Genomic DNA, 12011 nt, shown 5'->3' with positions numbered 1-12011 from the left:
GGGAAAACAATGAAGTCTCCGCACTTTGTGATATTGCTAATGCTTCCTGTGGGGATAGCAGTGCCGGCTGCAAAGAGGATTATGATTATGGTTTAAAAGAAGTGTGCACTGTACTGCCGCAAGAGGCACAGGCTTATAAAAAAAAAAAAACACAACCAAGCTGCCCCCAAACTATGCACATGGGACTCCTGCCTGCCTTCAGTTCTGGCTGATGGCTCTGCCTCAAATCACACACCCACTTATCAGGAGTGATAAAGCAGCAGCTGAGCTTGCAGGAGGCATCGGCAGTGGGGGGTGGGGGGGTGGGGGTGGGGTGGGGGATAAAAGAGTAACACTGTGCAAGCAGCTTGAATACGTTCACCATCAGAACACACAGCAATGTTTACAGATCATCCCACCACATTCATCTGCAACAAAACATGGAGCTGGCCAGGGCACAGCGGAGCGCAGGAGCTGTGCATTCCTAGCCACAGTTGGGAAATCTTGAAAGAAAAAGTGTTGGTAGAGCTGTACTAGCTGTGGTGACATTGGCTGGCCTTCCACAGTCAAGACTACAAATGCTCTGAAAAGCACACCATTGTCAGTTAGACCTGCTCTGAACAGTTAGCTTTGAGTTACAGCTTCAAGTGCTGTTAAGGGCCTCTCTCAGACTCACTGGTGAGCACAGAGTTGACTCAATTTAAAGAACAAGAAATTGTCACTGAGCATTCATAAGACACATTCTCATAGAATCATAGGATGGTTTGCATTGGAAGGGACCTTAAAGATCATTTAGCTCCAACCCCCCCACCATGGGCAGGGACACCTTCTGCTAGACCAGGTTGCTCAAAGCCCCATCCAGCCTGGCCTGGAACACCGCCAGGGATGGGGCATCCACAGCTGCTCTGGGCAGCCTGTGCCAGTGCCTCACCACCCTCACAGTCAAGAATTTCTTCCTTATATCTAATCTAAATCTACCCTTTTTCAGCTTAAAGCCATTCCCCCTTGTCCTATCACTACATGCCCTTGTAAAAGGTCCCTCTCCAGCTTTCTTGTCAACCCCTTTAGATACTGGAAAGCTGCTGTAAGGTCTCCCTGAGGGCCCTTCTCTTCTCCAGGCTGAAGAATCCCAACTCTCTCAGCCTGTCTTCACAGGAGAGGGGATCCAGCCTTCTGATCATCTTTGTGGCTCTCCTCTACTTGTCCCAAGATATCCATGTCCTTCTACTGTTAGGGGCTTCAGAGCTGGACATAGTACTCCAGGTGGGGTCTCACCAGAGTGAAGTAGAGGGGTAGAATCACCCTCCTTCAACCTACTGGCCCTGCTTCTTTTGATGCAGCCCAGGATCTGATTGGCTTTCTGGGCTACAAGCACATATTGTTAGGCCATGTTGAGCTTTTCCATCACCCTGAGCTCTAAGATACTATGTGCAAGACAGCAGTTTACTCACGTCCATACATCTCTACCCGCTATTACAGAAGAGACACGGCACAATTTCCTTCTTGTAATAACAAGGCTTTGGCCAAACCAGCCAACATAAATTTCTCATCTTCAAGGAGTGCCTAAGTAGCAGGATACACCTACTAGCTACTGCCCAGGTAAGCTTGCACACACCACCACCCCCAATTTTTGCACAGCTCAAACCAGCCATCATGAGAACTTGAGTCCTCTTGAAATGTCACGTTTAGGGTAGACAAATCCTGCTGATGTGTGACAGAGTTTTGTTGTTGTTGCTGTTGGTTTGGGCTTTTTGATTGTTGGTTGTTGCTTGTTTGTTTTTTTAAACACTATCATTGTGCTTGTTCTTTGTCAAGTTATTTGTACAACTGATGCAAGCTCAGTAACACAGATATTCCCCCTCACTCCTAATTCTGTTCAGAGTGGTTTAATAGCTCCCTATCTGCTTGCTAGAGGCTAGAACAGTGAGCGATAGCATTAATGCATGCTCTCCTGGATTTTTACAGGCTTAGAAATCACTGAGCTTCACACCGCCCCTGGCCTCACCCAGCATGGCACTGTCTCATTACACAGCGGTGGTGTAAGCAGTCTTTGCCACCTCCTACCACACACCAGAAAAGCCACAGACCGAACACTCCAGCCAGCAGTAATACTGAACAAAGCAAGAGTTTTAAGATGCTCACGAGGCACTTCCATGAATTTTTGCATGCCTTGAACCAAGCTGTTTGGCTCCTGCAGAGGGTTAAGGTCTCTTAGACTCAGTGTAAGTTGGATGCTTTTCACTAACCAAAACAAACCTTGTGCTGGCACAGTTCATGCACGTCTCCGCTAACCTTCACTGCTGGGTGCTGGGCTCATCTGGGTTCCCTTTCTATCCACTTTTTCCTTACCATTAATCTCTGTGGAAGAGAAGAAGAAATGGAGCTGAAAGACCAAAGATTTGCCTGGTTTATGGTTTTTAAAAACAAAATATAAACTAAACTAGAAACTTTCCCATTAACCTGTCTCCAACTTGTGCTTTAAGGGACTTGTGACCCCCTGCAGAGAATTCAAACTGACCTAATGTTTCTGATGCTCTCTTATTCTCGGAACACAATCGGGGCAGAGACATCTGCAATAATAAATTAAATAAAGACGTTGTCTTTCATATCTTAAGTCATCATGTGGGCCCTAAGCCTTGGAAAGTCAAACTTCAGCGCGTTTCTCAATTTAACATCCTGAGAGCCGGTGACTTTAGATATGCAAGAAAATTTCATACCTCAGAAAAAATGTCTTGCTTGATGATAAGCGTTTTAAAGATTATCTAAGAAGATTAATAGGATTATTTGATAACATGTTCTACACAAGGCAACAGTGAGAGGAAAGGCAACCTTAGCAAGGAGGACCAACACAAAAGCAGCAGAAAACCAATCAAATCCCTCAAGTGAGGGCTGAATAAGTTGGCTTAAGAAAAAACAAAGTGACAGAGTGGATTCAGGACTAGATAAAGACGCTTCATCATCACCTCTGCAGATGAGTCATTTTCCTCTTGGCAACATGAATACTGAATTGTATCAACAGCATCAGGACCAGCTTTCCACTCAGATCTAGTTGGTATGTCTCTGCTCTTTCCAGCCGCAACAGCCCAGACAGAAACTTTGACTGACAGTGGCATACATCATCATACTATAGTGACCTTTGGTACCCACTGCAAAGGAGACTCATCCACAGGATGGGTTGTTGATTTAAAACAAAGGAAAAGCAGACAGAGTAAGCACGACACTGCCAGGCTATCACTCGCAGTGATGCAGATAGAAATGCATTTTGCAAAGGACAGCTCTGAGTTTAGGCAGAACCAGAACTGCTATGCAAGAGAAGGCTGGAAGCAAGGAATCAGAAATAGGTCTATAGGTAAACTTTACACCTCTGTCCTGCTTGAAAACTCTACCTTAATCAACACTTAACTGAGGATACAAGTTATGTAGACAACTAAATGTCTGACTTTCAGTAGAGACCAGTTACACTGAAAATGGCACAGCAGCCACAGTAAACAGGAGAAGCAAGAACATGTTAAAACATTTTGTCTTCCACACCGGCCTTAATGTCAAATGCAGCAGTTCATTTTGTGACCTGCACAGGCTCACCAACCCATTTCTCACCAGTCATCTCTACCACAGCAACAATTGAACCAGGCTGGACTGAACTGACCACATCGCACCGAGGAGCTCCACACTTCTGTGGCCTCTTGTGACTCCTCCTTACCTGAAGGACATCTAGCATTAAACACTCTAAACTGGCAAGTGCTTGCTGCCCTACACGGATGTATCTCACTCTGCCTATACAGAGACTTTGGTATATCAACTTCTAGAATGCAGTTCATATGTTTTTAAAATCAATCAGAATCCCTAAGCTCTTACAGAAGGAAACCAAAAATATTACTGCCAATCACCCATCAGACCTAGAAGCCTAGGTGACTGTCATACATTAAAGAAATTAAAAGGCTACATTTGACACAGTATATGCTATCTTCCCATCCCTATTTTGAAAGGCTCTGATTAAAGCACTCCTAGTATCAAAACTGGATTTATTTCAGGTTTTGCGAACAACAGCCTTGAGCTGAATGCTGCCAGCCTGCCTGCAGCCTTTGCGGAGATTAGGTTATTACCAGCCAACTATGAGAATCTTAAATCCAGTATTAATCCTAATTCCCATTTAACCACATCTTCATTGTACAGTGAAAGCCCGCTGTGCATGAACTTGCACATGCATTCTTCCATGTGCAATAATCTGTGTCAGAAATAACAGATGCTAAACCTCATGTATGTTTAAGAAACACATTCTGACCTTGGTTTCCAGAAAATCCCAGTAAAGGAGAAAGACTGGAGCTGGCGAAAAGAATGGGCCAAACTGGAATTATTTCCAGGAGATGATGGGAATGGGAATATTTCCAGCCTAAAAGCTTTTAGCAGCCAATAACAGGAGTTTTCAACCCTGGCTTGGAAGAAAACAGGATGTGTAGTCAAATCACAAGGACATAGAAGCATCTGTGACCCTGACCCCATAATGCTGCAGCAGTGTTGCCAGTGTCACATCCCCAGTACCAAACCGCTTGGATGATAACCACTAGGACTGCACAAAGCACTGCCCATCACCATGGTCACATTCACTTTGCCAGGATCAGTTTCTGAGGGCAAAAGATTCAACATTTCCTCTGAGCAAGCCCTCGTTCCTTTCTCCTCCTAGACGTTCCGAAGCCAGCATGCCCCATCTTGCCAGCCTCAGCTGCTGAGCCCCTGGGGATGGGGTCAGACCAAGGCAAGACCTTCCTACTGCCCACCAGAGCAAAGGCACGTCCTGCAATTCTTCATGTCCAAGTTGCACTGACACAGAATCACTACAAAAGCTTTTGCTAACAGCTAGCTCTTCCTATTGTAAATGCAGGGGAGCCAAAGTGCCATCCTGTGTCCTTTCCAACATTATTTTACACCAACTGCCTTTCAAACCCCATTTATGGCAGCCAGATTAGGCATGTCTTCAGCTTTCCAAGGCTTGCCAAATTGTCCATGGGCAAGATCAGGCCATTCAGTACCTCCTGGCATTCCTAGGCAAGGTACCAATCCTAGAAACAAAGCAGCTGAAGATGAGAACAGACTGCTGCTTGGTCTACTATTAAATGGGACAATTATAATTCAGTTTAAAAAAAAAAAAAGTTCTCACATATTTAGAAAGACCTCAGTAATGTTTCCTGTGTTTAAAGCACACAGATTCATTGTAGATGAAAGGAACCTTTCAGGAAACACACTCCTAAGAGAACAAAAACGTGTTTGGCACCACTGCCTCTTACAGACAAGAGGACCTCCCTACTGGCAAGGGAGTCAACATCTGCTGGAAAAGGTAATTTATGTTTTTTTAAAGTAGGTACAATAATTGCTGAAAAACTCTATTTCCACCAACTCCAAATCAGCAGCTTGAACTCCCCAAACTAAAAATGTTATGAGATTTAGGGGCAATATTCTTTAACTGGAGGCATAACTAGATCTTCTGTCTGCTTGCAACTCGGTATTACCTATTGCTTGGTCACCAGGACACCCACGTAAAGGCCCCAATAAAGTCATGGTACACTGGAGTAACAGGAGGCTGTACATCAACTGAGCCGTGGTAGCTCCCTGAGATGTGTGCATGCTCATCTCCTGCAGCTGATGCAAGGTAATTTGATTTAGCAACGATAGAGTTCAGCTAAATTGTATTACCTTTCATTTGCCATGGGCTAAGACCACACACATGGACAATAACCACAGCTCATCCAACAGCTGGTAATTTGACTGACTGCCTGGCTTCTGGAATACTGCAGACTGGTTCATACACCTTTTTTGCCTAACTTTAAGCCAATGTTTGAACAAAGCACTTTCACTTTCCCAGAAGGTGTCCTGCCTATCATGCTGGTGCATATCCTGGGGCAAGGTGTCTTCAGTCCTGGGAATCTGGAAATACAAAGATTCTTGGTGGAAATAATTGCTGCTACAATGAAGACTGAAATCTCAGAGCATAACACCTCCAACACACCAAATCTCTGGATAGGAAAGCACACATATATCTAGTCTGAGCAAACAGGGAACTTTCCCTATTTACTGTCATGGGCTGGATCTCTTAAGACCCTTCTCACCTCAGAAACATAGACTAGTACATGCAAACAAGGCAACAGCTGTGAGATAGCAACTTGCAAGTTTTAGACTGTGGTTTCTGACAATAAGCATTTCAGCACTCCTCCTTTCCTCACTCAACCAACAGAAAGGAGAATTAGGGCTTTTAAATTATGCAGGTAATTAAAAAAAATAAAAGGAAGAAGCCAGAGATTCCTGTTCTATTCTGCATGACAATTACTCTCCCAAGGCAACCCTAAATAAAACAAACACCTGCACTGCTGCCTATCAAGGAGGGTGACCGAACCGAACCCCTTCCAAAAATACCCTTCATGGACCATGCCTGCATATCCCGCTAACCCTTTGGCCAGCCCAGCAACCTGCTTCACAGGCTCATCCAAAAGCCCAACTCTAAATGGCATGTTCCTTCAGAAATAGTAGAGGATTTTGTTTTGCATTTGTGTTTAATATTTAATCTGCAGAGATTAACTGCATACTTAATCACAGAAGCGACATTGATACGTCTTGTACATGCATTCCTCTGTAAATTCTACTTTTCCCACTGCCAATACCTTCTTCTTCTAGCACGGAATAAGGGGTTGTGGTGGAAGTATGCAGCTCAGGCTCCCTTCTCTTCACACATACAAAAAACCAAACAGGAACTGCAAAACAGTTGCACAGTTTAAGATTTTTGTCTGCAAAACAACTATGGACACAATAAAAGCTATCTATCTATGCATACAGTCCTAATTTTTCATGATTAACCAAAATATACTTAAATATTAATAAAATTTTATCTATATAATACATATAATTAATATACTTAAATATTAATACTTAAAATATTAAGTAAATATACAAGAAAACAAGTAACTAAATTGAAGAACCTCCAAGTTACATTTTTTTCTCCCCCAGTAATCACAAACATTTCGGGGGGGGAGTAATTTCTTATTAGAAGGTATTGTTTGCAATACCTAAAGCCATCCATTAAGAAATGTAAGAATCTGAGAGGGATGAGTCCAGTGAAAACAGCCTTTAAGTATACATGAGATCAACAAGCAGATTGCAACTGTCCGTGCTGGGAAAAATACAGGGGGTGGGGTGAGAATATCTCTTCCTTCTCCCAAGTATATAAATATACACACAGTGTCTCAAAATAATACGTTTACTAAAAGCCACACAGGAAATCATGGTCAACACACATACTAGAAAACTCACACACCCCAGTGCTTACTGTATTATTCACCAGCTATATCTTCATATCATTTAGAACAATCCAAGTCAAAACAGTTTTCCCCAAAATCAATTTCCCCAGCATCCTATCCAATCTAGTTTAGGATGCCCCAAGCAAAGCAATACCTCTTCATACTCATGCCGAATGAGAAAGGAAAATCCTATTCCACAGTCTCACTGCTATCCAATCCCTTTACCTTGCTTCATCCAGTGTCCTCCCAGTACCAACCCCAAACAGATCCCTGCAGCAATCCCTTTTATACTGCCTGCCCTTGCTCTTGACCCCAGGTGGTAAGTCTTGGCTATAAAATGGAAAACACTGATGCTTTTAAGATATGAAATAAGGTGGCAGCTAATATTTAACAGTAAATATGCCTTAAAAAAAATAAAAAACCAAAACATTGAAAGTTCACTGAAACCTGAAAGCCACAACCCTAATGGCAAAAATAACCCCACAGCTCAGTGATTTGGGCTCTCCAGGGAGCTGAAATTGCCTGGCTAGTCCTGATTAAAAAGATAAGCACAGACAGACCCATTGCTCTAAGATATTTCAGACCAGCTAAAGGAATGACCGAGTCTCATGGGTTTAATAACACTCACAATTTCAGTTATTTGTGTCGCCAGTTATCCAAGTATTTACCTGGCTCCAAAGCAGAACATGAACAGAATCTCTGTAAGAGTTGAATGAGATATTCCTAGCACATCAAAAACCTCAGCCCCAAACCTAAATAAATGGAATAGAAGTTCCTCACAGATACACATAGCATCCCCAGAGGACAACGCCTGCTTGCCTCCTGTGCAGACCAAACCAGCCCAGCTGCTTTGGGCAGCAACAGCAGCTTAGCCAGAGCGACACAGAGCTACTTCAAATACAGTATCCGCTCAGCATCTGAGAATATCATCTCAGCATCTCATCTTGCTGTCCAGGTCACAGCTGCCACATAGCAAACATAGAAAACACTCCGAGATGTGCGCCCACCTAAAGCCCACCCCTTCCCTTGCTTAGGATGGTGAGGCAAGATAGCCAGGAGAATCAGAATCAACTTGATGAAAAACTAGGGTAAGCAAACAGAGAACATCTGCACTACTGTAGGAGACTTGCATTCAACCTATCACAGGCCCTGTCTCCCAGGGCCCCTCAGGTATGTTCTTGACTGGATAAGTTGCTTTGTCAGTGGCAGAACTCCTCGTGCCCTGGCAGCCACACAGATCTCTTGCACAACAGAGGCATCCACAACTCTGGGGGCAAGGTGCCCATCCCAAAAACCAGGTGGGGAAGGACCAAACCTCCACACAGCTTCCTGAGTCACCCCAGAAGGGGGCTGCAAGAGTCATCCAGCCAGAGCAACCTGGTTCCAACTTCACTTTGGGTTTTTTGGGTGAAGGGAGCTCATTAGCCCTGCGCTAGCCTTTCCTGTAGGATGTTGGTTACCTGGCTGACCTACACCACACCTGCAGATAAGCTCAACAGAATGAATATATTTAATATAAATAAATGAATTATATTTATATATGTGTATTTATATTAAATAAATACCTTATATAAATATATAAAAATTATTTATATAATTAATATAAATAACTGAATGAGTCTATTCTGATGGGTGATGATGGGTGCATCATTCTTCCTTATTACTGGGAGAAGTTGTAGTTAACAGATGAAAAGCTACCTAAAACTTAATTTCTGGCTGGACTGTCCTTTTGCCATTGAGCAACATTATTCTCACCGCCCCTCTGACAGCTTCATATGTTGAAAGGGTTAAAAAAGACAGCAGAACCATTAGCATTTTGATAGCTTTCCACACACATATAGCAAAAAGTCTTTAAAATTCATTGCATTGAAATAATCCTTCAAGTCTAGCATTTCCTCCTCAGCTCGAGGCAACCAACTGGTTTTCCTCCCTTTAATACCTTAATATAAAGCTCCAAGGAGTTCCAGGCTAGAAGTCTCAAATATGCTGAAGAAAAGCAGAGTCCTGAAGTTCAAGAGAAATCATGTAAAGTGTCTGGGGTTTAATTAAGAAACAACTATAGGGGCATCAACTTAGATACTGCAGCCACCCTAGAGATCCTGACTTCTGTAGATCACAGCTCACAACACATGCACACACTGTTTTCCTTCCAAAACGCTGAGCACACACAGCACACACACACCCCCGAATTTCAGCTGCCACAGAAGGTACGCACCATCTCTGAAGAATGAACAAATTAAAAACCTTGACCCTGATTCAACACAAGCTCAGGGACTTGAGCGCTCATCAAGATCAAGGCTGAATTTTTTAACACTATTACAGTCTCAAGAACAAAGCTGTGATTTTTAACTGCACAATTGGCATTAATACTCAGCAGCTCCACACCTGTGCCTGGGAAGTTTGGGGGTTTTTGGGTTTTGTTGGGTTTTGTTTTGTTGGTGTTTTGTTGTTTGGTTGGGTTTGGGGTGTTTTTTTGTTGGTTTTTTTGTTTTGGGTTTTTTCATATTTTTTTTTTACAGTGTGTGCCTTTTTAACATCTCCAGAGCAAATCACTTTCTCAAGGAAGCACCCAGGAGTGCCTCAGGGTAGAGAAAGCAGCCATCTCACTTTGTGGCTTTGATTAGGATTGCTGCAGTGGAAACAGGCAAATGTTTCAGGACCACATCACTGCTCAAATACTGCTACATGGCAGGACTGGAGGAGTCACTAACTTGTTAAGGACTATTAGGCTTGACAAGATCCTCTCAACAAACACCTTTTTTGGGGTAAACAGTCTGAAAAAGCCAGTCTATCCAAAGAAAAATACTTGCTACAAACCTGTGCACACTTCTAAGAGAATTAAACAGGTCAAAAGTTGACATTCAGAAGGCAAGAGTAGTAAGTGCACTGCAGTACAATGTGGAAAAAAAAGAGGTTCAGATCCCAGGACCACAACCTCTAGTCTCTCATACTCTCATGCATATCCCAAACCACAAAATATTGACTATTTTGGCAGAGGTAAGAATTCCCACTGACCCCCCTAGTCCTTCCAAAACTTCAGAAGATCTTTGTTTCTGTATGAGAAACAACTACACAACCCTCCCCTGCTTCCTGCGCCCCCCCCCCCCCAAAAAAAATATCTACAAACAGAACTTAATTTACAGAGAAAAAGGTGTTCTATCCAAGTTTAGTAAAAGCACAATTAACACAGTCAAAAGAAGAGAAAGCCTTTGCAACATATCACTGAGCAATACAGGACATTTGGGTACAAGAGAACAGCAAAGCCAGCCATTTATTTAGCTAAGAAAAATCTTCCAATAACACTGGAAATATTCCCTTCCCATTTTTTAAACCTGAGATATATTTTAAAGGAGCAAAATTTTGATAGGTGCTACGAAGGAAGAGCCAGTGACTCTTCCTTAAAAACAAGATGTCTTATTTTCTAGTCTGTTACAGATTTCCAGTGATACCCTCAACAAATAATTTGGATTTCCCTTACATCAGTACAATGGGAATTGGTAAACAGGATTCTCTGCCTCAAAAAAGTACTACAGAGATACAATCCATTTGCAACCCTGAGATGTTCAGATAACATGGACCACGTGAACTCGATCAACAAGTGCCAGATAGTTTCTATTTTGTGTCACAGTGATTATCTGCCAGAAAAATTCTGAGCACTGGGCTCATTCTTGTAGGCTAGTTCAGATGCCTGCCCAATCTGTTCACTCAAGCACACTGCACTGGATCATTATCCACCAGTCAATCTCTGATTCATGTCTGGGAGTACACATACTGTAACAAATGCTACTAGCAACACGAATCCTCTTTTGAATGCATTTACAGCTATTGGAAGGGTGAGAAAATTACCTTATCACCAGTTTCTACAACTGCATCTGTTTCACAACCTCCTTGCTAAACAACAGTGTATCAGAACAAATCCTTGCTTTACTAGACAGAATTCATGACAGGGAAAAAAGCTCAGAGAGAGTAGAACAGGAAAGGGGAAGGAAGTGACAAATCTTCTCCCTGCAGAGTTACCTACAAAGCTGCAAGATAGCCAGACTCAGACACTCTTACACTTAATCATATTCCATTTTAAAAAAATCAGTGTTTGGTCCCACTCCATACCCTTGCACTTTCATAAAGAATCAAAGATTACAGCTGGAGATTGCAGCTTCATGCTAAAGGATAGTCTACAGGCATGATCTTGTAGGATACTAAGGGAAACAGATCCACTACATGGCTTCTTCTGGGCTCCTTCAGCTTTAAGTGACCAGTCCTAGACTGCAGCATTGAAGACCACAAGAATACAGCTCCAGCCACAGAAAGGATTTTGCAAGTCAATCTCAGGGAATACCTGGGCATGCAGCCTTGGTCTGGGTTATGGCAAACCCTCCACAATGCCAGCCTAGTGCAGTCTGTCCCTTCAACAGGAGGACTTTGCAGCACAGCTCGATCAAACATCTAAGTTCTCAACTTTCTGGAACTATTTTCACACTACCCTGATGTTCTTCAGTTCTCCATCCCTGATTCAGAAGAGGAAAAGTGTGAAGTCTTAAATCAATAGCTTTCTTTTCTCAATAAATATAATTAAATGTACAGAATATAGACATGAAATGGATGCAAAGAAGTCTGGTCATTCACTGATACAGAAGATGCAAACTGACTTTTGTGGGCAGTCTAGTCCTTGAAAAGGTCTCGCATAATTCCCAAATGTCAGCTATCATTAACAGCACAGTCTAAGCCTCTAACGAAAAGCAGCAGCTTACC

At 42.8% G+C, this 12011-nt stretch overlaps 1 protein-coding gene across 10 annotated transcripts in view; it reads right to left on the bottom strand.

Annotated features, from left to right (window-relative positions):
- The window catches only part of TSPAN18 (tetraspanin 18), a 133780-nt gene that overhangs the window by 100000 nt on the left and 21769 nt on the right, over positions 1-12011 (bottom strand). The window contains exon 2 of one of the 10 annotated variants that reach the window (XM_056345402.1): positions 2236-2337. The exons of the other annotated variants lie outside the window; for them this stretch is intronic. The gene's annotated coding sequence lies outside the window, so the exon portion shown is untranslated. The remainder of the gene's footprint in view (positions 1-2235; positions 2338-12011) is intronic. 10 annotated transcript variants of the gene reach the window in all.

Source organism: Falco biarmicus, chromosome 7 (assembly GCF_023638135.1).
Source record: "Falco biarmicus isolate bFalBia1 chromosome 7, bFalBia1.pri, whole genome shotgun sequence".
Taxonomy (NCBI): Eukaryota; Metazoa; Chordata; class Aves; order Falconiformes; family Falconidae; genus Falco; species Falco biarmicus.
Note: the sequence above shows the minus strand (reverse complement) of the source record. Positions and strands in the feature narration are given on the sequence as shown.